Raw genomic sequence first — 23,249 nt, 5'->3', positions numbered from 1 at the left:
AAATCTCATAAAAATGGATAATAAGTGTCTTTTAAAATTATTTGTTTCCTCTGAAACAATAATAGCCTTGCACAGTAGCACTCTGCGAATTCATTCTTTATCTTCTGAACTGACATGGCTTGTAGTTTCTGGTTCCAGACTTCTGTGTTATTTTCAGTGAGTGTTTGGAAGGATAGATAGATCCAGGGCAGCCACTTTTTGGAGCACAACATTGTCTAGTGCATATACAAGGAATATCATGGAAGTGTGTTAAGCTGTATCTGACTAGTTAAAATCCCTCTTGAGTATAGCATCCAGACCTGGAGTTTTCCATTCTTACTGTTCACACCTGCTCTAGAGTTGTAGGAAATGGCCACTGTCTCTTTTACTATATATATTTTTTGTCACTGAACTTATCCAGTAATTTCATCACCAGATTCTTGACTGTTGAATTGTGGCTTATTGGCTTTGAATTAATTTTGACATGGAAGGCCACCCCACCACCTCTCACGTTTATTAATATATAATGATGAAAAATATATACTATGAATTTACTATTGCCTTTGTTACAGATATCTAACTTTCTATCTACCACAGAGGTATTTATCTCATTCCCTCACGTGTTAAGTCCTATAAGTTATTGCTTATTAAGGATTTTGCAAATGAATGTCAGTTTCTTGGTTTGCAACTGTAGCATATTTTCATTTAAAACAATGGAAGGCATCTATAAGTTTTGTTGAAACTTGAGGGCAAGTACTTCAGTTCTTCATGAAGAGAGAGTTTCTACTGTACCTTCCAACACGCTAATTATAAAATATCGGACTTCATTATACCACATTCAGGTTCTGTGCTTCAGAGTATTTTTAGAACTGCAGCATATTTTTCCTGATTTTCATTAACTTAAAAACTTTGATTAAAGCAGTCAGTGGAAGAAAAAATAACCTGTATGCATTTGTTACAAAGGCGAATAGCAATTACATCACTGGCATGTAGTTATATTTCATTTTCCTTCTGTACTTCGTAAAACCCCAGAAAGAATGCCCATGAGGAATTAAGCTATGAAGACTCTGGCGGAGGAAGTATGTTAAAAGCAATTAGCAGAAATTTAATAAAGTAGATGAAAATCAAATCTACATTCCTTAAAATTTTAAGCTGTATTCTATGCAATTAATGTTTCATACTCGGTAGGAAGTGAAGAGCATGGAAAGGGGAGTTGTTCCACAAACCAACAGATCTATTACTAAGGAATGTATATTTTGTCCAGGTGCTGCTGTGTCTACAGCCAGCCAGGCCCTGCCACCAATATGAAGCCCAAGAAACAGTTGGAAATTCCTAGGAATTGGACATTATCACAGCTAAGAGATATTTTTTAGGGTTTTTTGTTTTTTTTAATGACATGAGAGTGTATTTGTTGGAGATGCCAAGTTCTGGCTGTCTTTCATTCTTTTGTGCTTCCCCCCTTCTCTTTCCTTTTTTTCTTATTAAAAGCAAAGCAAAATGGGCAGATTGTCCTGCCTGGGGAGTGAAACTGAACAGCTGGCATGGTTTTAGAAGATCAGGAGGGGAGAAACAGAGAGTGAATGAGTGTTGGAGAGAGTGAACAAACATTTAGAAGGGAAAAAATACCCATTTCACTTTATTCTGCAATCAAAATGAAGCGTTAGCAAATGCAGAATGTGTGATCCTTTGAGATTTGGGGTGATGGGCTTAATGCTTTTCAGAATAACAATTTCCAATGTGCCCTTTTCCTGGTCTGTGACTGCAGTATATCTCCGACATCTGCACTGTGTGAAAGCTTAGTAGTTGGAGGGAGAGTGTTGTTTATGTTGCACCACTACAATGACCCCTGCTATGGGTCATCGTCAGCATTTGAACGCTGAAGTGTTTTACAGAGAGTTAGGAACTAAAAGGGCAAGTTCATATAAAAGACCTAAGTGCCTATGAGGCAAGTACCTACTTCCAGAGTGAAATCCATATAGACACCTTGGCTCCTTTTGTAGTCCACAAGGCAAATTTGACGCATCAGAAGGATGACCCAGAAAACCTTCCTGCAAAGTGGGGAGGGGTGTCTGACCTCATGCCTCTGGAGCTTTGGTGCTTGTATTTGTTCTTGGAAAAAACTGAGCAGGGCTCACCCTTTTCTTTTAAAACACCTCTGCCACAGAAGGAGAGTGTCTTGGTGGTCATAGTGCTACTGCTGCTGCCCTAATCTTTTAAAGCAAAGCCTTGTGGTTAGTGCAGTCACATCTCCCACTTCCCAGGAGAGCCCTGTTCACCTAGGGGGTAACCTTAGAGGCATCTGGAGAGAGGGGTCTCTCTTGCATGCTCTCATCTGACTTCCTGACTTGCATTCTTGGCTACAGGCTAGGTCAGGGGCAGGCAAAATATGGCCCGTGGACCAGATCCGGCCCGCCAGGCCATTCTATCAGGGGCACCTAAAATGTTTAGAAAAAGGATATTGTATCTGCTCCTGCTAATGCATGTCAAAGAGGACAGGAGCAGTAGGACCCAGGGGAAGCCAGCAGGACCCAGGAGCAAGGCTGGCATGGCACCACCCTACCCCTAGCCCCCTCCTGCCCCACCCCCCTCCAACCAGAAGCCTCTGCCTGCAGCTGCTTTCACTGCTTCCCTGTGCACCTGCTGCAGCACCACGTGGCCCCTGGCTCATTGCCGGAGCACAGGGCCCACACTGGTATCTCAGAGCCAGGAGCAGGAGGGTGGGTGTGTGTGTGGAGTGAGTGAGTGAGTGAGTGAGTGAGTGAGTGAGTGAGTGAGTCCCACAAGCACACCCCACCATACACATGCACCCACACCCCCCTTTGCACTGCCATACACACAGACCCCCACACTCACACACCTCAGCCACCCACCCTCCACAAACCCCATATCCACCCACACATCCACGCACACCCACAAGCTCCCTCACCCCACATCCCACACACCTATCCACTCCCCCACAAAACCCCCACCCACATACCCACAGCCCCCCACAAACCTAACCCCCCCCCCAGTTTACCAGAGTAAGACTTCATTTTAAGCTATTTTGCAATTACCTCTGTGCACTACACAAATGCATGTAAATCAGGACAAAAATACTTTTTTAATCAAATAAATGAATGTTGTAGATGTTTTATTTTTAGAATAATTTGGTATTTTTCTGGTTCTGAGGTGGCAAACCCCCTTTGCTGAAAAGAGCATTTCTAGGGGCAAGGGGAGGGACTTCTGGTGACAAAGGTTGGGGGGGTAGGGGGCGGGACTTCTTGTCCCAAGATGGCAACCAGGGGGCAGGGCACGTGTCAAGGGGCAGGGCTATCCATGTGGCCCTCCATGGCTTGCCAAAACTCGGTAAGTATCCCTCTGTCCAAAATAATTGCCTGCCCCTGGGCTAGCTCAGCTTAAGGAGGACAATTAAGGGTGGCTCTGTCCTAACCTTAGGACACTGTCCTGGAAGGGCAGAAGTATGGGTTTGAACCATCTCAGGCTGAAGTGTTGAACCTGAAGTGCATCCATCTTGGGTGTCTAAGACCTATTTTTCATTGGTCATAGTCCCTACCCTGAGGGGTTTTTCTTCTAGTTAGACAGTGTTAACAGCTGAATGGGGATTAAAAGTGACCAAAATGGAGGGCTAGAGTGTCCTGAGGAGGAAAATATTTCCTATAAGAATGGACATGAATGAGGCTGAGATGTCTGACTGGGTCAGAGTAGGGGTTTTCAGACCGAGGTGAGCAGATAGTGGAAGAAATTATTTCATAATACTAAAATACATTTAGAAGTAGATTAATATTTGACTAGGTTAACCCTTTCTGTAAATATTAAAGTGTCCAAGTTTTGTTTGTCCAATTTTATCCACAAAATAGCATAATGTTTCCTCACAACCAGAGCACTCAGGTCAGCTACAGCGCAGAAACATCTTGAATTACCAGACTGTGTGTTATTCAAAGCAATCTGCTGATTTAGAGTTCAGTGGTACTCTTGTTGAGGCAAAAAACACTCTTCTTTGCTTTCCTGCACAGCCACATCATCAGGTTTAAAAATAAATGCAAATGCCAACCCTTGGAATCAGAATGAAATTATCACCACTGACTTGTTTTACCATTTCAACTTCTTTCTCCAGGTGTCCCATGTTACACAATGTGATAAAGGCTAAAGTGGAGAAGAGACTGTCAGGGCCACCACATCAATAATAGGGACAAAAGTTTGTTGTTATAACTTCTGTTATAATTTAGCAAACCATTGGAAATGTGATCTGTGTTCCTCCTCTGGAAACACTGATTCTTTCCATTGAAGGGCTATCAAAGAGATTCCCCAGTACTAAATAATGGAACCATAGATTCATAGATTGTAAGGGGCTGGAAGGGACCTTGGAAGATCATCGGGTCCAGCCCCGCCTGCACCAAGCAGGAAAGACAGTTGGGGTCAGGTGACCCCAGTGAGGTGACTGTCCAGTTTCCTCTTGAAGATTTCCAGGGTAGGCAATTGCACCACCTCTGGGGGGAGCTTATTCCACAGCCTGGACACCCTAACTGAGAAGAAGTGTTAAGCCTGAAACAGTTTTTCAGGAGTTTGTGGCCATTACTCCTGGTTTTCCCCAAGGGTTCTCTGGTGAACAGTTGTTCACCGAGCCCTTGATGTTCTCCCCTGATGGGTCACAGTGAACAACTGATAGAACATACTGGAGCATGGCACTTCCCTGCCTTTTATTTTAATACCAAATCCAGCATGCAAGCAGCAAATCCAGGTCCAAGTATTCACGTGGCTCAAACAGACGAGCAGCTTTTCTGCAGTGTTAAGCAGGCTACAAGGGAGGACAGCTTTCAGTTGAAAACAAAAAGTCTCAACCAGACAGGAGAGTCTAGGAACACAGCTACTGGGGCACATCAGGTACTTGGCTGCTTCAGGTACTTGATCTGCATTTTCTTGTTAGATGAGATCCTAATATACCTCACATGAAGGGGTTCTTGACCTGTCATGCCAATCAAGCCCTATTCTGTGTGTCTTTTTAATATGGTAAGCACTTTTATCCCCTTGTTGGGTGAGTTGGAACAAAGGAAGGTTAAACATTGCCCAAGGCCTCACATTGTCCAGGGTTGCACAATGGGAAGGTGACAGCTGCAGAGACACCCCAAAGATCACTAGGTTCTAACCACTTGCCAACATGGCCTGCCATTTAGAAAGACTTTGGCCATGTAGTTGAGAAATGATTTTCATAGCTCCCGGCAGACATCCTCATCTTTCTCAGCCTTACTTCAGAGCTATTAGTGTTTCACAGCTATTCTATCAAAAACTCATGCATTATATGTATTGTGGGTTTAATGTAAAGGTGTCAGGTATCTCTGAAAAGAAATTAAGAGAATGTCAAAGGTAAAACTAAATAAAAGGGCAGACACACAAAGGCTGTAAATGAGGTGGAAATTACAGGCAAATAGACAATAGAAGAAAGTTTAAGTAGCAATTTGCTCTCCTTTGCACAAGGAAATGCATTTCATTAAAAAAAAACCTGAAGAAGCTGTACTTTATAAATACTTTACTAAATATATCCTAAAACAGAACAGAATTATTATACACCCTCCACATATATGCACACAACAAAACAAAAAGTGAAAATTGACTGACAGTACTAATCTTTCTAAATGGATGTTTTAATTAAATATATACTTTCCTGATGGCATCATACGTGGACTCGGTGCTCCAGATTGGCTTCCCAAGTGTTTCATCCTGTTTATGGCCCTGACCTATCAGTAGGTTAGGCTCAATATGTCTGTGACATTCTCTTGACCTGTCACAGCAGCTGCTGTAGTTGACTGAGAGAATGCTTCATCTGTTTTAACCTGGGTGTGAGCTTACATGGCCATCAAATTCTCAGTGAGAGGAACCTTCTCTCCTCCAAACAGTAGCATGTGGCTCTTATTATTACTTCAGTTGGGAAATGAGAATCAGTAAAAGAGCTATTAAGGCACAGGAAAGCTTTTTCGTATTTAGAGGGTCATTGTCATCATTATCATCATAATTAATAATACGGAGACCAGAAAACAAACAAACAAATAGATCAGCCAGTCTGATGCATACCAATGAACTGAGTTGTTTCTAAATATACGTGTTTCTCAGATTTCTCAGTAAAACACTGGGAATGCTTCTCTGTCCTCAGGAAACAGACCAGGTCTGAATTTCGCCTAATTAAATACAAGCCTTGTCCAAGTTTAAAAAAAAGATGGTTTTTAATAGGTGGTGGTCTTAGAAGGTACAGTGTTGGTTGGAGTTAGTTATGTAAGAAGTGCACAGCCACCCTACCAGTGTCTGAAGCCAACACTCCAGCTATTAACCCTCCTAAATCTATTATACTCAATGAGAACCCAATAGCTACCTGTTCTTTACACGTTTCTTGCTGTAGAAGCCCTTTCACAACATCCAGTGACAAAATGACTTTCCTCATTTCTCCAGCTTCCAAGTCCTGATAGGCTTCTCCTTAGAATAAGACCACCCCAGCAACCTGATATTGCAGAGTACCTTCAACTGCCCTTGCGATCAGGTCCTTGATGCTGAATACCTCTGCCAAACAGAAGCCCCCACTACTCTTCTTGACTTCGGATGAGAAATAATCATCGTGAGTAAATGACCTCTTAGATGCTTTAGTATTTAAAAAAGAAAAACAGACTAGGGGAAAAAACTAACAGTGGGATGGATGTGAGCATGTGCCAAATTGTACTAAATAGATGTATTTCTTGCATTTCTTCATAAAGCACTGGAATCTCTTTAAGGTTCATATTTCTTTTTTGTATGAAGAATTACTGATGTGGTCTCTCTGCTTACAGGAAATGATGTGAATTTTGTATAAAGTAGCTAATGAGTCTGGGTTGTCTATATCACATAACATCTCCATACCATGTAGCCATATACCAGGCAATGTTAAGTGTCTCTGCATTTATCTTCAAAAGATGCCATAACCTTCAAAGACACTTAGCATAAATTATTCCAAATTTGTGGATTTTGTCTTTATAGCTAGAGTCAACTGTTCAATATAATAAGGGAAATGCATAGTTTTTGCAGAGGTTTTTCTGTATGTTTTGGGTTTCTGTTGGGATGTATGCAGTGCCTATTAATTTTATTTGTTTTTGTATTTTTAATGAGCTTTTTCTTAACTTTAGAATCTCATTTATGAGGTTGAAATAATACAAAAGCCGGATTTTAATGATACCTCAAGGAGATTGGACCTCATGCAAACCTGGCTACCTGACCCATGGAAAAAGCCAGGTAAAATATAACTACAGAGAAAAGCAGTGGGGTAGCCCATACATTTTTATTTCTGTTTTATTTTATGCTTTTTTCTATACCTAAAATTGAAATCATCTTGCCTTGTTATTTGTATGAGGATAGATAGCAGATCTTTACAGTAAAATACATCATATTAAAATATTATTTTGATTTCTCAGTTAGTTTCCCTGTATAGAGTCAAGTTACTACTGTGGTTATGACAATCCAGCAGGCTCTTTTTTTCTTTTTATAACGGCAGGTCAGCACAGTTCCCTTTTTTATTTAGAAAACTGGATTTTAATCTCTTTGTAACCATTATGCTAAACCAATTTTTTAATACAGAAGAACATGGAGGTACAAAGCCCCTTTTGTTCTCCAGTTACTAACTCCTCTGCTCCGCATCTATACCGGGGTGGGCAAAATGCGGCCCGTGAGCCAGATGCACCTGCCAGCCCATTCTATCCGGCCCATGGGGCCCCTAAAAATTTTAAAAATTAATATTTATCTGTCCCTGGCTGCCTGTCATGTGGTCCCCAATGGCTTGCCAAAACTTAGTATGCGGCCCTCCACCCGAAATAATTGCCTGCCCTTGGTCTATACAGTATACAAGATTATAGCTATGTCTAAACTATGAGTACTTGACCAGAAGGTGACTACGATGCATTATGCTATGAAAGTACTTCTAGCGTGAGTGTAGAATACATTGGCAAAGTTGGGCTTCATACTGGTATAGTAGAAGCCACACCTCACAAGCGAAACAACCTATACCAGAACAGGGGTTTGGGTTGTAGCCGTGATGGTCTAAGGACATAGACAAGGTTCCTTGGGTGAATTTGATATCTTTTATTAGACCAACCCAAATGGTTGGAGAATAGTTATTAAGCAAGCTTTCGGGTTCAAAAACTCTTCATCAGGCTAAGGAAGCTTCAGCAGTTGGTGTGTGCTCTTCCTGGATGGAACCAGAACAGTGCATTTCTGCAGGCATAGCTGCATGAGCATTAGGGGCTTCTGTTGGTTCAGCCATTGGTCTGGGAACTTGCTTTTCTTTTCATGACTGACTAACATAGTTTTATAGCAGCTGAAATCTAAAGTGTAGACTAGAAACATTTTAGTTATTACTCTAACTGCTGCCAGTAAGGAAATTATTATTTTGGGGTTGGCAAATAATTTATGGAGGGAGATGTCATGGATATGATCTTTTACCTTGACCATAAAACTAGGCAATACACAGAAGGTTATTTTTAGGCCTGTAGGCTGGGGACTCAGTTTTGCTGGGGTCAGGAATTCATAGTATATGCCTGTTTTCCTGTCATCAGGGCTCAGAGTTAATCAGCAGTTAAAAGCTATATTTCTCTATGGTTCTCTATAGTCGATCACTGGTGATTCTCCAGTATCAGCATAAGATGGTCTGGAAAGGTCTGAGACTTTTGTTTCTAACTTTTCCATAACAAACGTTAACTTGCTTCGACCTCTGTAGATGTTAATGCTATTTGCCATTCTGATCAGCTGGGAGATTCTACTTAGTTGGCTGCTGAAGCATTTTAGTGGAGACTTGGACAGTGAAAAAGGACAACTTAACTATCACCTGACTAGCTGCAGAATGAATAGTGGGAAGTTTATTTGGAAGACTGAAAGACAGATGAAAGAGTCCAGTGCTTAGGCTGAGGCTGATGAGAGATTTTTCTCATAGCATGGTTGCTTGCTACGTTTTGCCTAGCCTTTGCAGAAAGCTTGTGGATGAAAGGATGTGTTGGGTTGGGGAACTTTCTGAACATTTTGAACAGCCAGAGTAGATCTCTATTGACCACTGCAACTTGTCAAGGGAAGAGCCTGGGATGCATTGTACTCATACTTTTGTGACCAGTGCAACTGCCATGTTATGCATCTTCTGTCATGCTTAAGATTAGCCTGCCTATGTGTGAGATATTTGGGTATTTCAGTAAGCAATACAGAGAGAAATATGTGGCAACATTCATGGGGAAAAGTATGAGCCTGTTAGTATGAAATATATATGGAAAGCTGGCTATAGAATACCTGCCATAGTAGGAAATAGGTGCTTATCTTAATCGGTAAGGAGTAGGTGGAAACCTGGTTGTGATGTATGGGTCTACATTAGTATGAGATGTAATGGCATTGTAAACTAGTGCATGTTTGGCATTTATAATAGCATATATAACTATGCATTGGAGAGAGGCATTTTCAGTAATATACACAACCATGGGTACAAAGACATGTAAATATACTGGTTTAATAAATACAGTAGCCACAACTACTTTAATATGTAACTTTTAAGGTACTGAAACTATCAACATAATAACTTGAAATTATCCAATAACATACAGAGTGAAAACCCAAACAATTTGGGGGTTTAAAGATCACAACTGCGTAAGCAAGGATGTACAAAACTGTTCTCTGCATCTTGCAGAGTGAGAGTCCTGGTCATATGGGGATCTCACCCAGTGTTAAATATTTTTTTCATTGTTCTTACTGTGGTAGAAGTTATAGAAATATTCTCTAACTTAGAAAACTGAAAAAGTTAGAAATTGGGAGAGTTGTTGGTTGGTTACAGACATGGGTTGATCCATTAGTGAAGAGAGCTCATTTCACCCATGCCACAATGCTGGAAGGGATGTGTCTGCTGTCTCTTGCTCTGATCCTGAATGCCAGTGAGCTCTGAGTAGCTCCAGCTGGATCTCTGTGTATACTATGATCTCTGAGCTCACCAGCATGTGGGCTGTCCAGAGTTCGTGATTTTAAGCAGTTCTGGAGACTGCTGCTCTTTCTCTCTGTTCTTCTTTTCCCCCCTCCTTGCTGAATTCAGCAGCAGGGAAAGGAGAAGACAGGATGAGCTGTGACAGTGACAGCATGGAGCCTCCAAAACTGACTGAAAGCAGGGGCTACATGTTGCTGGCTGCTGCTTCCCTCTTCTCCCCTGCTGCTGGAGAGCATGGGAGAAGGAGGGAGGGGAAGAGTTAAGAGCAGTAAGCTCCAGAGCTGCTTGAAAGCAGGAACTCTGGGTAGAGCCTGTGCCTAGTAGGACGTGCACATGCAGGCACAGCCAAAGAGGGGTGTGGCTGCACCACCACACCAGCTCTGGATGTGCCCCTGGTTAGAGACTGAGGGAGTACAAAGGCTTGCCTCCTGCTCTATAAAAAAAAAATGTAGTTCTTCTCATTCATGCATTTCATCTTTATTGAACCTGATGAAAACTACTGTCCTGGGTCATGTAGGAAATGTAATAGGGCCTGTTTCTGAGCCCTCTTGCACTGAAAGATGTGTCCTACCTTGTAGATGTTTCAGAGGCAGAAGACTGGGGTGAGCGATGCATGGTCCTTGTGGGTCCTTGACCACCAAGACACTATGTTCTGTGGGTGGACTGTTTGCCACAGCCTCAAGCTTATCAGCTTTGCCTGTGTGGCCTTTTCCTGCCCTCCCTTCTCAAACACTTTTTACCCTTGCTACCACATATTCCTTTTCCTCTCTGATGTTCTTAAGAGGTCTCTAAATGTATGTCATCTTCTCATTTCTTTTTGCCCCAACATAGCTTAATCAGGCATTTGGGTAATGATAATACCTCTGTCCTTTGTCTTCACAAGGTCATAAGGTAAAGGGCAAGTAGTTGCTGTTCAAATTGTGGTCTTCATGCCATCAATGATAACATAGTACTTTCTGCTTGATTTTAGAATTCGATTCCCATAGGCTCTTCCCAGACTTGGGTGAGCTTGGAGGTGGTGAGATGTGTTCAAAATATATCCCCTTTGAGATGACATTTGGAGCTCTGGTGTGAGGAGAAATGCTAGTAGTGGCTGCAGACTGCTATTAAAATGAAAAGGAGAAACAGCAGCGGCAAGTAATAACCAGGGATTTTCTCTGTTAAAAAATCCAAAATTCTCTAATTAAAAAAAACCCCAAATCCACATTTTTCCATGATTAAAATGAAATGCCACTATATATAGATATAGATATGTGTATGTATATATATGTGTGTGTGTGTGTATAGGTGTGTATATATATATATGTCTGTATATAGATGTGTATATGTGTGTATGGGTGTGTGGATGTATGTGTGTGTGTATATATATGTATCAGCTGAACACAATGTTTTATAGATATATTTACAGCTTAAAAGCAATTTGGAAGCCTACCAGTACCTCAATCATTATAATAAAATACATTCTAAATACCTATATATTTTTGGCATTTGATTTTGGTTTATTTATCCTGGAAAATCAGAGCTCCCCCTACCCCCTTTACTCACCAGGACACGGGTCCAGCTATGGCTGCTGCCTTGCTGCTTTGTGGTGCTGAGCAGTCCTGATAGGCTGGTGCCCCTCAATGCCAACCTGCAGCCCCTGCCTACCCCCAACTCGCTGCCAACCTACTGCCTGAAGTTGACCACCCACATACCCCTACCCTGCCCCCAGCCAGCTCTTCCCGCAGACCCTCCCAAAGCTCTGGCAGTGTCACCTGCACTCCCCTGCTCTGGCCCAGCCTGCCCTGCTGGCTCTCCCTGCAGCCACCCCCTCCCCCCTGCCCCAGCCCTGGCAGTGTGACCCACAGCCAACCACCATGGTGCTACCCCCTCTCCCAGTCCTGCCAGTACCCCTCATTCCCAACCCACAACCCCCTGTTCCCCCCCCAGCCCTGCTAGAGGGGGCTTCCAGCTGCCCTCTGCCCCCAGACTCCAGTGTCTGAGGCAGGTGGTAGGTGTGTGAGGCTTTCCAGAGCTTGGCACCTGCCCCAATGGTGCAGGGCTGGTCCAGGCACAACTCTGTGCCTCTGCCACCCCTGCTGCAACTGGTTGGGCAGGGTGTGCTTCACCTTGGCGGCTGTGGTGGTACAACTGGCACATGGGGCTCCTGGTGGTGGTAGCAGTAATAGCAGCACCAAGTCTCCCCGCCCCACTCTGCCCTCCCATGCTGAGTCCTGCCAGCTGGACCACAGAGGTGAATCATACCTGGTGCTGCTCTTCATTTAAGATACTGGTGGTTGTAGAAGAAAGTAAAACTTCTTGTTTTGAACAGTTGTGGTCCTCAGCTCAAACACAGGTGCATGTTACTGCCCAAATTAGAGGTTCAGGTGAGGCCACCTAGAAATTTGAACTGCGTGACATAGCTGGATATTGTTTTGAGTAGAAGAGATTGTGAGAGAAATGACACAGCAGCAGACAGAAAGTGTGGAGAACCAAACATAAGCTGAACAAGCACCGAGTGTGGCCTGGAATAAAAAGCCTAGAGAGGTAGAGTTCTTGGGTCAAGGGCTACCTGATGGATTGTTCCTTCTAACTGGAGCAACCTTAAAAGCCAAATTTTTTGACTACTCAGGTGAAAAAGGGTGAGAGCATGCCAGGTTGTTGTCAGCTGCGATGGAGCTGCTGGAAGAAAACGACAAGCTATGTCATGTCATCTCCACGCTGAAGTAGGGCATGACTTTTGGCCTACGCTCTCTTTGTAACATTCAAGGAGTAGCATAAAGCATATTGCAAAGGAAATGCTGTTCTGCAGGAGCAAAACAAGGGGATGAGTTTCATGAAGTGCCTTAAGGTATTGTTTATATCTATGTAGCCTGATTTGGGCAATTTACCTCCTAATAACTCTCATTACCTGAAAACTGAGGGCATTAATGAAACCATGATCCAGAAACATGCTGTTTTTCCCCCCGCCCCGCTTTTCTGCATATGATAGGCTAAAACCTGATAGTGCCTTACCTTATCTTTTCTCTTTTTTGCAATGATTTTGTGCTGTGCCTTTTCTGAGTTACCTCAGCAACTCACACAAGCTAAAAGCAGAGGACATTAAGGAAATGTGACCTATATAAATGATTTCTTTGCTTTTTCTTTTCCATGTTTGCTGTTACTATAAGTAGGGCTTTTGCTTTCAAATGCTCCTGGTTAACCCTCATGATACCACCATGATGGCAAAATTGCCAGTATAGGTAGTAATAATGCCCAGGGTAAGGAGGGGTTGGGAAAAGGAAGATGACAAAAGATTAGTGGGGGCTCCAGTATAAGAAAGCAAAACAAGAGAGTGTTGCACATTCTTTGGTGTGACTGACCTTTTGAGTGTAGGGTGAGGGGGTTTAAATACCCAAGAGACAAAGAGACGTAGACAAATATGTCAGTGCTTATATGATTCCTGGAAACAGGTTGTTTAAAACTCCTTTCCTACAACCTTAAAATACCATGCAGTGCTTGTTGGAAACTGTCCCTTCCAAAGTTTGGGTTTTTCCTGTGATGCAGTTGGATCATTTGACTATTATTTGGTCACTCCCTAGGTCTCCAGGACTGCACCTTCCTCTGGGAGCCATGGGCCAAGGAGATCCAAGGATTGATTTATTACTATTTAGTGTTCTGGCAGGCCTCAGCAGGGTTTTGTTCAGTGATGTCTACACAATACAGTGGCTTAGCAATAGCATTTCCAAAATACATTCTGAAAGTACCTGCAGACCCTGGGAACGAGCCTAGAGGTGTTGTGATTGTCCTTCACAGCATTATAACCCTGCTAGCACTCCTTTCCCTTAGTGTGCCATGGGATTGGGCCTTGATTGTACCTCTTCTTAATTTCCCTGCTACATTTTTGCTGTGTGGTGGCTAGAATCCATGGTGAGTCTGTACATGCTCTTTCCCCCAAGAGGCAATGAATTTGAGGACCATGTTGAGGACAGGGTATGACTGCTGAATAATCAGGTGTCCAAATTCCTCTCGAGTCAAAATCCAAAAGGACAGTGACCTTCCATTTAAATGGTGGATTTGTATCTGGACAGAATGATTCCAGAGCAACTGAGAGCATCCAGGTGAGACGTATCTTTCCCAGCCAGCAAAGCAGTGAGCGATATGAGATGAGGGACTTGGCAGAGGCACAGCAGTGGAGGGGAAAGGACATAGGACGAGTGGACTGGGTTGGGACAGACAGTAAAAGGAACTTGCCTCGAAACCAGACACAGCTCTCCTAGCAAGAGTGTACCTGTGCAAATTATGTTTGAGTACCGCTGCTCTGAATAATGATTCTACTGACTGTGGTGGCACCTGTGGGAAAGAGAGAGCTTACCAGTAGCTCCTTTCAATTATCCTGCTCAGAGATCATGACTCCAGCAAGCATTTCTAGTTTAATACTTGTTTCTGATTGTTGGACTGTTCTTACCCCTCCTTCTGCATAGCAACCTTCCTCATTCCCTTCTGAGCAGCGCCAGAGTTATTGAAATCCTGCAGGTTTTTTCTTCGTGTCAGAAACTTCAGTTTGCTCGATCAGGAGCTTGGCACGTTCAGTGTGATTCAGGATGGGGGAGATGCGCATCTGTCTAAAACCAATCTGGCAGCTCCCTTCCCCCTTTCAAACTGAGTCAATTTAACTTGATGGGAGATTTAGCTGTGAATGTACTAATAACCTCTGATTATTCCAAGTTACTATTATTGTTGTAGAGGATGCATCCCAATCATCTTCAGCAGAGAAGATATTAATTATTTCCCTTTATTTTTTCCACTCCGGATGCCAGATTTCTCAGCACCTTTTGGTCTACACCAGTAGCTATGCTGTTTAACACTGATTAGTTCTGTATGCTTCATTTCTGTCATGTTGATAATTTTATTCAGGATCAGAAATCCAGTGGGTTTCAATCCTTTCAGGTAACTGTTTTACCAGATGAATAGCTTTCCTGTGCCAGCCAGTGCCTTCTGTCTCACATTCAGTTGTATAAACTCCTAGCAGTTGTGAAGTGCAAGCTATTCTTACAGATACCGCATCTCTGGCTCTGGCAGAGTCCAAGCTAAATCATGGGCTAGTGTATGAAATGAGCACAAAGGCTCATTATTATGCCAGGTAGAAGGAACCTAGAGTCACAGAAGCCTGAGAGGTGCTGACAGTGGAATACAAAAAATGATTGGGAATTAATGCACTAAACCTCATTGCTATAAACCAAGATCCCAAAATAACCACCTTTCAGATGGTAAAATAAACCATGAAAATGTGTCAGATACCAAAATGTAATGCTTGGGCAAATTAATGCATTGTTGTACTGTGAGCTCTTTAATCATATTTTTATATATCCCAGGAGCTGGAGCTAAGAAGCATTTTGCTGTCATTGCAAACACAATAATAAGAACAATATTAACCAAGTGACACACACTAAGTTGACTTTCTGCAGTACATTTCAGTGGAAATTACAGATGCATTTTACATTTCATTATCATTAATGCACAAATAACTTTTTTCCATTGAATACCAAGGCTAGTCTATCTTGCTTAATAATTATATTGTGGCATATTATAGATACCTATTTGTAAGTCTCACTTTTGCTGTTACATTCCAAATGTATTATTACAAAAATGATATATTTTAACAGACAGATTATATTGCGGCAATATTTAGCTCAAACTGATTTCCCCCCCTAAGGAATGTTGTGAAAGATCATGGGCTAAATAAACCCAAGTTCACATCTCGTTTGATTTCTGCTACTGTTGTTTTTTTATTATTTAAGCAGTGTAAAGGGAGGGGAAAATAGGAATGCTGCTGATTCAAACTAAGTAGCTGAAGGGAAATGGTTAGGGTAAAATTATGAAGAAACTGACTGGGGAAGAGGTGAGAAAGCCTGGTTGCAATCAATGGCGTCTTTTCTAAGAAAATCTCACTAGAGCAGTGATTCTTAACCAGGGTGCCGTAGCATTCTAGGGTGCCTTGAGATATTAGCTCTGTTAGATTTACCAACATGATTCACAAGATAAACCCAAAGATTTCAAACACAAATCCAGAGTTGTGGTCTTTCTGAGTTCTTTGCAACAGAAAAACTGCTGATATTTTTCTGTGAGCAAGAAAAAAAAAGGGTGAAAACTAAGAGCTGGCCTTTCCTAAGGGGTGCCTCAAGTCTGTGCAGGGGTGCCTTGAGTCTAAAAGAGTTAAGAACTACTGCTCTAGATATCCAGGTTGTATCACTAGCTAGTGGGGTATGACAATAATGGTGTTTTTCCCGCTCTGCTTACATAAGGCTATCAAGCTAATTAAACCATATCTGGCTTTTGAGAAAAGATCAAAATGTGAGCTTTTCATATTTCTTTTTATTAAAATCTTTACCCTGTAACAGTAGATTGTAGGAGATACTTAGCTTTCAATGTATCTTGCTTATCCATGCAGTAATATAACTGCTATTCTTTAATGATACACTCTTGATTTTAATTGTGTGTGGAGGGTATTTTTTCCCCAGGTATTTGAGGAAATGTAGTGCAGCATGTTGACCAAAATGTGCTATTCAGAAGTCAGCAATGACAAAATCTGATGTCCTCTAGTCTGTCATGGTCAGGGAGTTTCTAAAACTGCTTCAGAACCCAATGTATATGTTTCTTTGTATATATATCTAAATGTATATTGTCCCTCAAGAAACTAAAGGTTCCTCTGTTTCCTTAAAACTGGAATTTGAGAAACCAATCCTGTGTTTATTTTAAATGAAGCTTTTAAAGGGATTTTGTCAGGTCAAAATTGTGAGACGTATTAAAGGAAATAACTTCATAAAAGCTGCTTTCTTTTCTGTCAAATTTTATTTTCCTCAAAACAAGGTTTCAGGGTTGAAAACACATGTTTTTACTGGAGTCTTGTGCAGTTAGTACAGCATTGAGTTGGAGTCTTAAACCCTTATCCAGAACTCATATGGGGGTGTAGTTTTGAAGAGAAATGGGCACAGGCTTAAATTCTGACTGGCTTTACAACCAACATTAAGATAAAATGCTGATAGAAGTGGCATTTATTGCATGACTCGCCCCTTGGCAGCACTGTACATCTGTACCCTGACAGAAGTGCATGACTGCAGAGTGCTTTAAAGAAGTGCCCATTCACACAACAAATTAACTTTCATTACATGAGAGTTCAGATGAAGGAGCTCCAAAGCCTCCATCCTGCTTGCAAGCAGAGTGTCCCTGTGCACAAGCAGGGCTGGGCTGATGCAGGACTGGAGGAGGAGGGAGCTGCAGGCTGGGGTTTGCCCAGCCTGAGCTGGACCGAGGGTGGGTGATTTGGAGCCCCCCTGCCTGTTGGATTGGGGGTGTCATGGCTCTTTCTGTGAAGCATCATGAGTTAGACTGGGGAGCTGCACATCTGTCAATGCCCAGAGTTGCAACTTATACATCTAATACACCTTTCCTTTATTCGTGTCTGTCAGTTCAGCTGTAAAGATGAGACTGAATGAAGTCTAACTATTTTTGTTTCTGTGGTCTAGTATTTACCAAGTGCACCACCAAAATTCCTTGGCTTGTGTTTGACGCCTGGGTTTCCAAGGTGCCCTCCCAAGAACAAGCTGGGTTCTAGGCTGTTCAGCTACTAAGATCAGATGAGATCAGGCACATTCAGGCATGAGTGGCCACTCCTATTATTAATATGAATATCTAGCTATATTAGATAATGCTGATTACATTTAAATCTAAAATTATTTTCAAAAGATTCAAGGGAAGTGAGGGTTCTTTCCCATGCTTTCTTTCTCTTTGAAAGGAAGCGAGGTTCAAGTATTATTTTCTGTTCTGGAGGGGAGGAACAGCTGTGTCAGAGCTATGAAGTAAGTTTATAATGATTGAGTTGAATTGCAGAGTGCATTTTAGGTTGCATTCAAATCATGGCAATTTCACTTCCCTCTGTGACAGAGCAAGCAGCTCTGTACTTTGATCGCTGATGTAGAGTTGTAATGAAAAAAAAAGAAAAGAAAGCTTTTGTTTCAGGCATGTCATGTTTTTTCACACATGACAATGTGTCACTGGGAGCCGTGCGCTAGCAGTTTTGCATACTGTGTGCAAACCCCCCCATTGAGTGAGAGGATGAGAGTGGTTAGAGAGAGACTTTGGGGCATTTTTATAAAGGAAGCTGAGTTTTGTTTCTTATACCATCTTTGTCGCTCAAAGTGCTAGGGTTGAATTAGATTCTGGTTACTGAAGTGGTATATATGCAAACAGAACCTGATATCAAGTCCACTGAAATCAGTGGGAGTCTTCCCATTTACTTTAATGGGCTTTGAGTCAGGCCTCTAGAGGAACCATTATAATATACTTAAGAGTTAGGACCTCAAGGCATAATAGGTGTTAATGAATTAATTGCCTGAGACACCTCTGTGAAATAATCTAGAATTATATCTGGTTTATAAATGGCTGTTGCTTAGAAAAACTGGAACTGTGCCCAGAAAAATACTGTGATGTGCATTGTGCAGTATTTGATCCAGGAATCCATGGTGACCCCTATAAGTGCTCCATGGATCACATTGGTTTTCTGACTTCCTGTCTTTCAGTTAATATTTTGAATGTAAGAGTGTATGGTGGTCCATGAAAAATAGTTAGGGTTGACAGTGGTTTGTCAGTTGATCTAAGTGTTTACCAAGTCAGTGCATTAATCTGTAAATTTACAATGTCGGTGAGCAGGTGTAGTTTCCACCTTGCTCTTACAAGACCTGCACATAAGATAATTTGTACTAGCTGAATTTACCTCCAGCGACTTCATGGATGCTGGGTCATTTTACTCCAGCTGAGGATCTGCTCTCCTGTATTGTGTAGACAGATCTCATTCCTGGGAGCTGTTTGTTACTAGAGTGGCTGTTCTCTAAATTGCCTAATGAAAACCCCTGCCTAATCTTTCTTAGCTGTTCCTAGGATTTCCGTTTCTGCCAGAAGCAGTGGTGCCATCTTCCTAACCCCGCCCCCCTCCCCCCCAACACACACACACACACACACACACACACACACACACACACACACACACACACACACACACACACACACACACACACACTCTCTCTCTCTCTCTCTCTCTCTCTCTCTCTCTCTCTCTCTCTCTCTCTCTTTATCCCTTCAATTGCTAATGAAGTTGAGGAGCTGAACCTGCCAAAATGAGTGAGTCGGAATCAGTCACCTCCGTCTTGCTGGGTTCTAGTACTTGTTGTGGGGGCAGAGAGGGAGAAGGAATAGGGTAATACAGCAGAAGCCTATTCCACTTGGCATGGAAAATGAAATAAATAAATAAATAAACCAGAAAACAAAACCTTGTCTCGATTGAGCATATATATGTGTGCTTCTTATACAACTTCAATAGCTAGCCAAATCCGCTTAATATTTTTTTCTCACTGTATTTCAGCAGTATGAATGTACATGAAAATTACAGCAAAGGCATCATTTTTAACAGCTGTGTTTAGTTGAATAACAGATTTAGAAAGTGCAGACTTTAATTAATCTGTGTTTTCTGCTGGGATTTCAGCACCATCTGATTTACTTTTCATGGCTGAAAAGTGTAATTGTAGTTTTTCCCTTTAGCTGCAAGTTTATCCTCCCTAGAAATTGATTTGGTTCTTCATTTTCCTAAAGAAAACTCAATATGAAATTAATGGTACATGGTAGGTAGTATGGGTAATGCACCAGCTCTAAATGCTAGTGATGGTGTTTGAGAGCAAAAATAAGTCAAACAGCATGGTTTCTTCAGTGATGCTGCATCCTTTTCCTCTCATTCTGTTTGCTGCATCATGAACAGGATTATTCAGAAACCAAAGTGTGGATCTGAAAAATAGCATCACTATGGTAGTGGAATGAATTTTCTAGGAAGAGTTGCATTTGCAAGGCAGTGGTCAGAAAGCCTCCTTTTCTCATTCTTTAGAACTCAGCAGGGATCCTGCTTGAATAGAAAGAAAAAAATTCAGGGGAGGAGGGGCTTTTCTATATTTAATGTTATAAGAACCACATATAATGAAGGGCAAAAGGTAGCGGAGCTATTGTAGTAGGACATTTCATTAATAAAATGCTGATAAAGAGCAGTTGTTAGCAGTTGTTATTGAAGAGCTGTCATAAGGCTATTGGCTTAACTCTTAAGATACTAGTCAACTAAATGCATAGGATGAGGAAGTGTTCGTGTGTGTGTGGATGTATGAGGATGATAACTGTAATGAACTGGAGCCATGTGATAAATTGCATTTATAGTATGGTGACGATAGCTCATTACTCCATCTCTACTGGGATTTACTCTAATGTTCAAAACATAGAAATAGCTTCAAAAAGTTCCCATTCATAGATTTACCTTTTAAGATCTACCTGTAACAGAAAGGTTTCATCCCCCATCCTTGCTTTGGGATGTCAAAAGACTGACTTATCTATAATTTCCTACTTATTCTTTGTGTGGGTGGAGTATTGGACCCCTGCTGACCCAAGGTGCTGTTCCCTCTTCTGTACCCCCTATAGAACAGTGGTTCTCAGCCTTCTTACATTCAAGACACCTGGCATTAGACTCAAGGCTCCCCTCCATAACTTTTGTGAATTGAAGTTTACCCCATTTCAAAAACTAATTTATTACACTGCTTACCTCCTTGCAAGGCAGGGCTGGGCAGTGTGGGTGGGTAGCAACCAGGCAGGACAAGCCTAAGCTTGAGTTTACCTGCTTATCTTCTCACACTTCACCCTTCAAAGGATCTTATGTCACCCCTTGGCACCCTCATAGAATCATAGAAGTAGGGTCGGAAGGGACCTTGCAGATCTTCAAGTCCAACCCCCTGCCTGGGCAGGAGGAAAACTGGGCTCAAATGACCCCAGCCAGGTAGGCATCAAGCCTCTTCTTAAAGACCCCCAGGGTAGGAGCCAGCACCACTTCCCTTGGAAGTTGGTTTCAGATCGTAGCCACCCTGACTGTGAAGTAGTTCTTATGGATGTCTAATCTAAACCTACTCTCCAACAACTTGTGGCCGTTATTCCTTGTTATCCCGGGGGGCGCTAGAGGAAACAAGGTCTCCCCCAAACCCTTCTGGTCCTCCCTAGTGAGTTTATAGACGGTCACCAGGTCCCCCCTCAGCCTTCTCTTGTGAAGACTGAACAGGTTCAGGTCCCGTAGCCTCTCATTGTAGGGTCTGCCCTGCTGTCCCTGGATCATGCGGGTGGCCCTCCTCTGGACCCTCTCAATGTTGTCCATATCCCTCTTGAAGTGGAGTGCCCAGAACTGGACACAGTACTCCAGCTGTGGCCTGACCAGTGTCATGTAGAGGGGGAGGATCACCTCCTTGGCTCTACTTGAGATGCATCTGTGGATGCACGATAGGGTCCGGTTGGCCCTGCCGACCGTGACCTTGCATTGTCGGCCTATGTTCATCTTGGAGTCAATAATGACTCCAAGATGCCTTTCTGCCTCCGTGCTCTCAAGAAGGGAGTTTCCCATCTTATAAGTGTGCTGCTGGTTACTACTGCCCAAGTGCGGAGTGCTGCACTTGTCAGTATTGAGACACATCCTGTTTTTGTTAGCCCACCCCTGCAACCTGTCCAGGTCTTGCTGCAGTCTTTCCCTCCCTACTAGCATGCCCACCTCACCTCAAATCTTGGTATCATCAGCAAATTTAAACAGGTTGCTTTTCACCCCGTCATCCAAATCGCTGATAAAGAAATTGAACAGCGCGGGCCCAAGCACCGAGCCCTGGGGGACTCCGCTGCCCACTTCCCCCCAGGTCGAATATGACCCATCCACCACCACCCTCTGAGTATGACCCTTCAGCCAATTTGCAATCCATCTGACTGTGTAGGCATCAATGTCACAGTCGCCCAGTTTTTTAATGAGGATGGGGTGGTCGACAGTGTCAAAGGCCTTGCTGAAGTCCAGAAAGACTACATCCACAGTGACACCTGCATCCAATGCTTTTGTGACCTGATCATAAAAGGCAATCAGGTTGGTCTGACATGACCTGCCCTTAATGAAACTATGCTGGTTGCCCTTGAGCATCATCCCTGATGCCAGCCCATCACAGATGTGCTCCTTGATGATCTTCTCAAAGAGTTTCCCCAGGATTGAGGTAAGACCTATAGTTGCCCGGATCCTCCCTCCTCCCTTTTTTAAAGATGGGGATCACATTGGCTATCTTCCAATCATCTGGCACCTGGCCCGAGCACCATGAGTGCTCGTAAATCCGTGCCAAGGGCCCTGCAATAACCCCTGCTAGCTCCCTCAACACCCTGGGGTGGAGAGCATCTGGACCTGCTGATTTGAACACGTCCAGCCCCTCCAGAAGCACTCTAACCCAGTCCTCCTCAACCTTAGGTCTGATGGAGAATCACTGAATTAGAGCCTTATACCTCTCGTGACAGTCCTCATACACAGCCTTGTTCATTCCTGAGTTATACTTAACATTGTTCCCCCTGTTTCATAACATTCTGAGGATGTATATATATATTTTTTACGAGGTCTACATAATTTTATTCACTGTGTTTAAATTTACTTTTACTCTTTATTTTGTAAGGTTGCCATGGGTTTTCATGTCTTAAGGGCTTTATGTGCAAAGCCAACAATGTCTAAAGGGAGACAGCACATTTAGATTCAGAGTGTAAGCTTAGGATGGCTGCTAATCTGAATAAGATAAAATATCTTGATGGGTTTTAAAACTTATTTTAATTAAGGTGTTCCCTTTCATCTTGCCAAAGCCCTGCATTAATTCCTTCATTCTCCCACAAATAGGCCTGGTTGTGTGTATGCAGTTGTGCACGCACAGATTTAGAGCAGAAGGGCCAAACAGATTCAGAAATACATGCCTGAAATATTGAGGGAATTATTGGGTGTCTTGGGAAGAATAAGGTGTTCCAGTTAGTCAGCTGGCAGTACGATAAGCCAGACACTGCTGAGATTCCTTGGTATACTGGTGCACTGTCCAGCTTTGTGTATGTGAGAAGGGGCTTGTCTGTGTGGGACAAGTATACTTCTTCCACGCTAGCTGTGTCTCTGCGTGACTGCCTTTGTTCTGCACGGCGAATGTCTGTGCAGTATAGATTAGTCCACTTTAAAACTAAACCATGCAAAAGCAATCTTAGAACAGAAGAGCTGTGTCTGCATAGGAGGTATCCACATGCAGAAATCTGTTGTGTTTTATATTAATTTTCTAGCTTGCTAGACGGTGTGTTCCCTGTTTTGCTAGGTGAGCAATGATTTCTAGTAGGCAGGCCCTTGAAACAGACAGTAAGGGCCAGCTAGTGCTGTGAAGTGTGGGAGTTCTCTTTTGGCTGAAGTGGGAAAAACTAGTGTGTGAAGGGGTAAAAACAAAAGCATCCTGCATTT

The 23,249-nt window shown here is 42.6% G+C and overlaps 1 protein-coding gene across 4 annotated transcripts in view; it reads left to right on the top strand.

Annotated features, from left to right (window-relative positions):
- Positions 1-23,249, top strand: part of NEXMIF (neurite extension and migration factor) — a 264,099-nt gene that overhangs the window by 131,521 nt on the left and 109,329 nt on the right. For 3 of the 4 annotated variants that reach the window (XM_059732804.1, XM_059732803.1, XM_059732806.1), the window contains exons 2-3: positions 6,418-6,580; positions 7,122-7,227. The exons of the other annotated variant lie outside the window; for it this stretch is intronic. The gene's annotated coding sequence lies outside the window, so the exon portion shown is untranslated. The remainder of the gene's footprint in view (positions 1-6,417; positions 6,581-7,121; positions 7,228-23,249) is intronic. 4 annotated transcript variants of the gene reach the window in all.

The sequence above is a fragment of the Alligator mississippiensis genome, chromosome 8 (assembly GCF_030867095.1).
Source record: "Alligator mississippiensis isolate rAllMis1 chromosome 8, rAllMis1, whole genome shotgun sequence".
NCBI classification, from domain to species: domain Eukaryota; kingdom Metazoa; phylum Chordata; order Crocodylia; family Alligatoridae; genus Alligator; species Alligator mississippiensis.
This window is presented reverse-complemented; position numbering and strand designations above follow the sequence as displayed.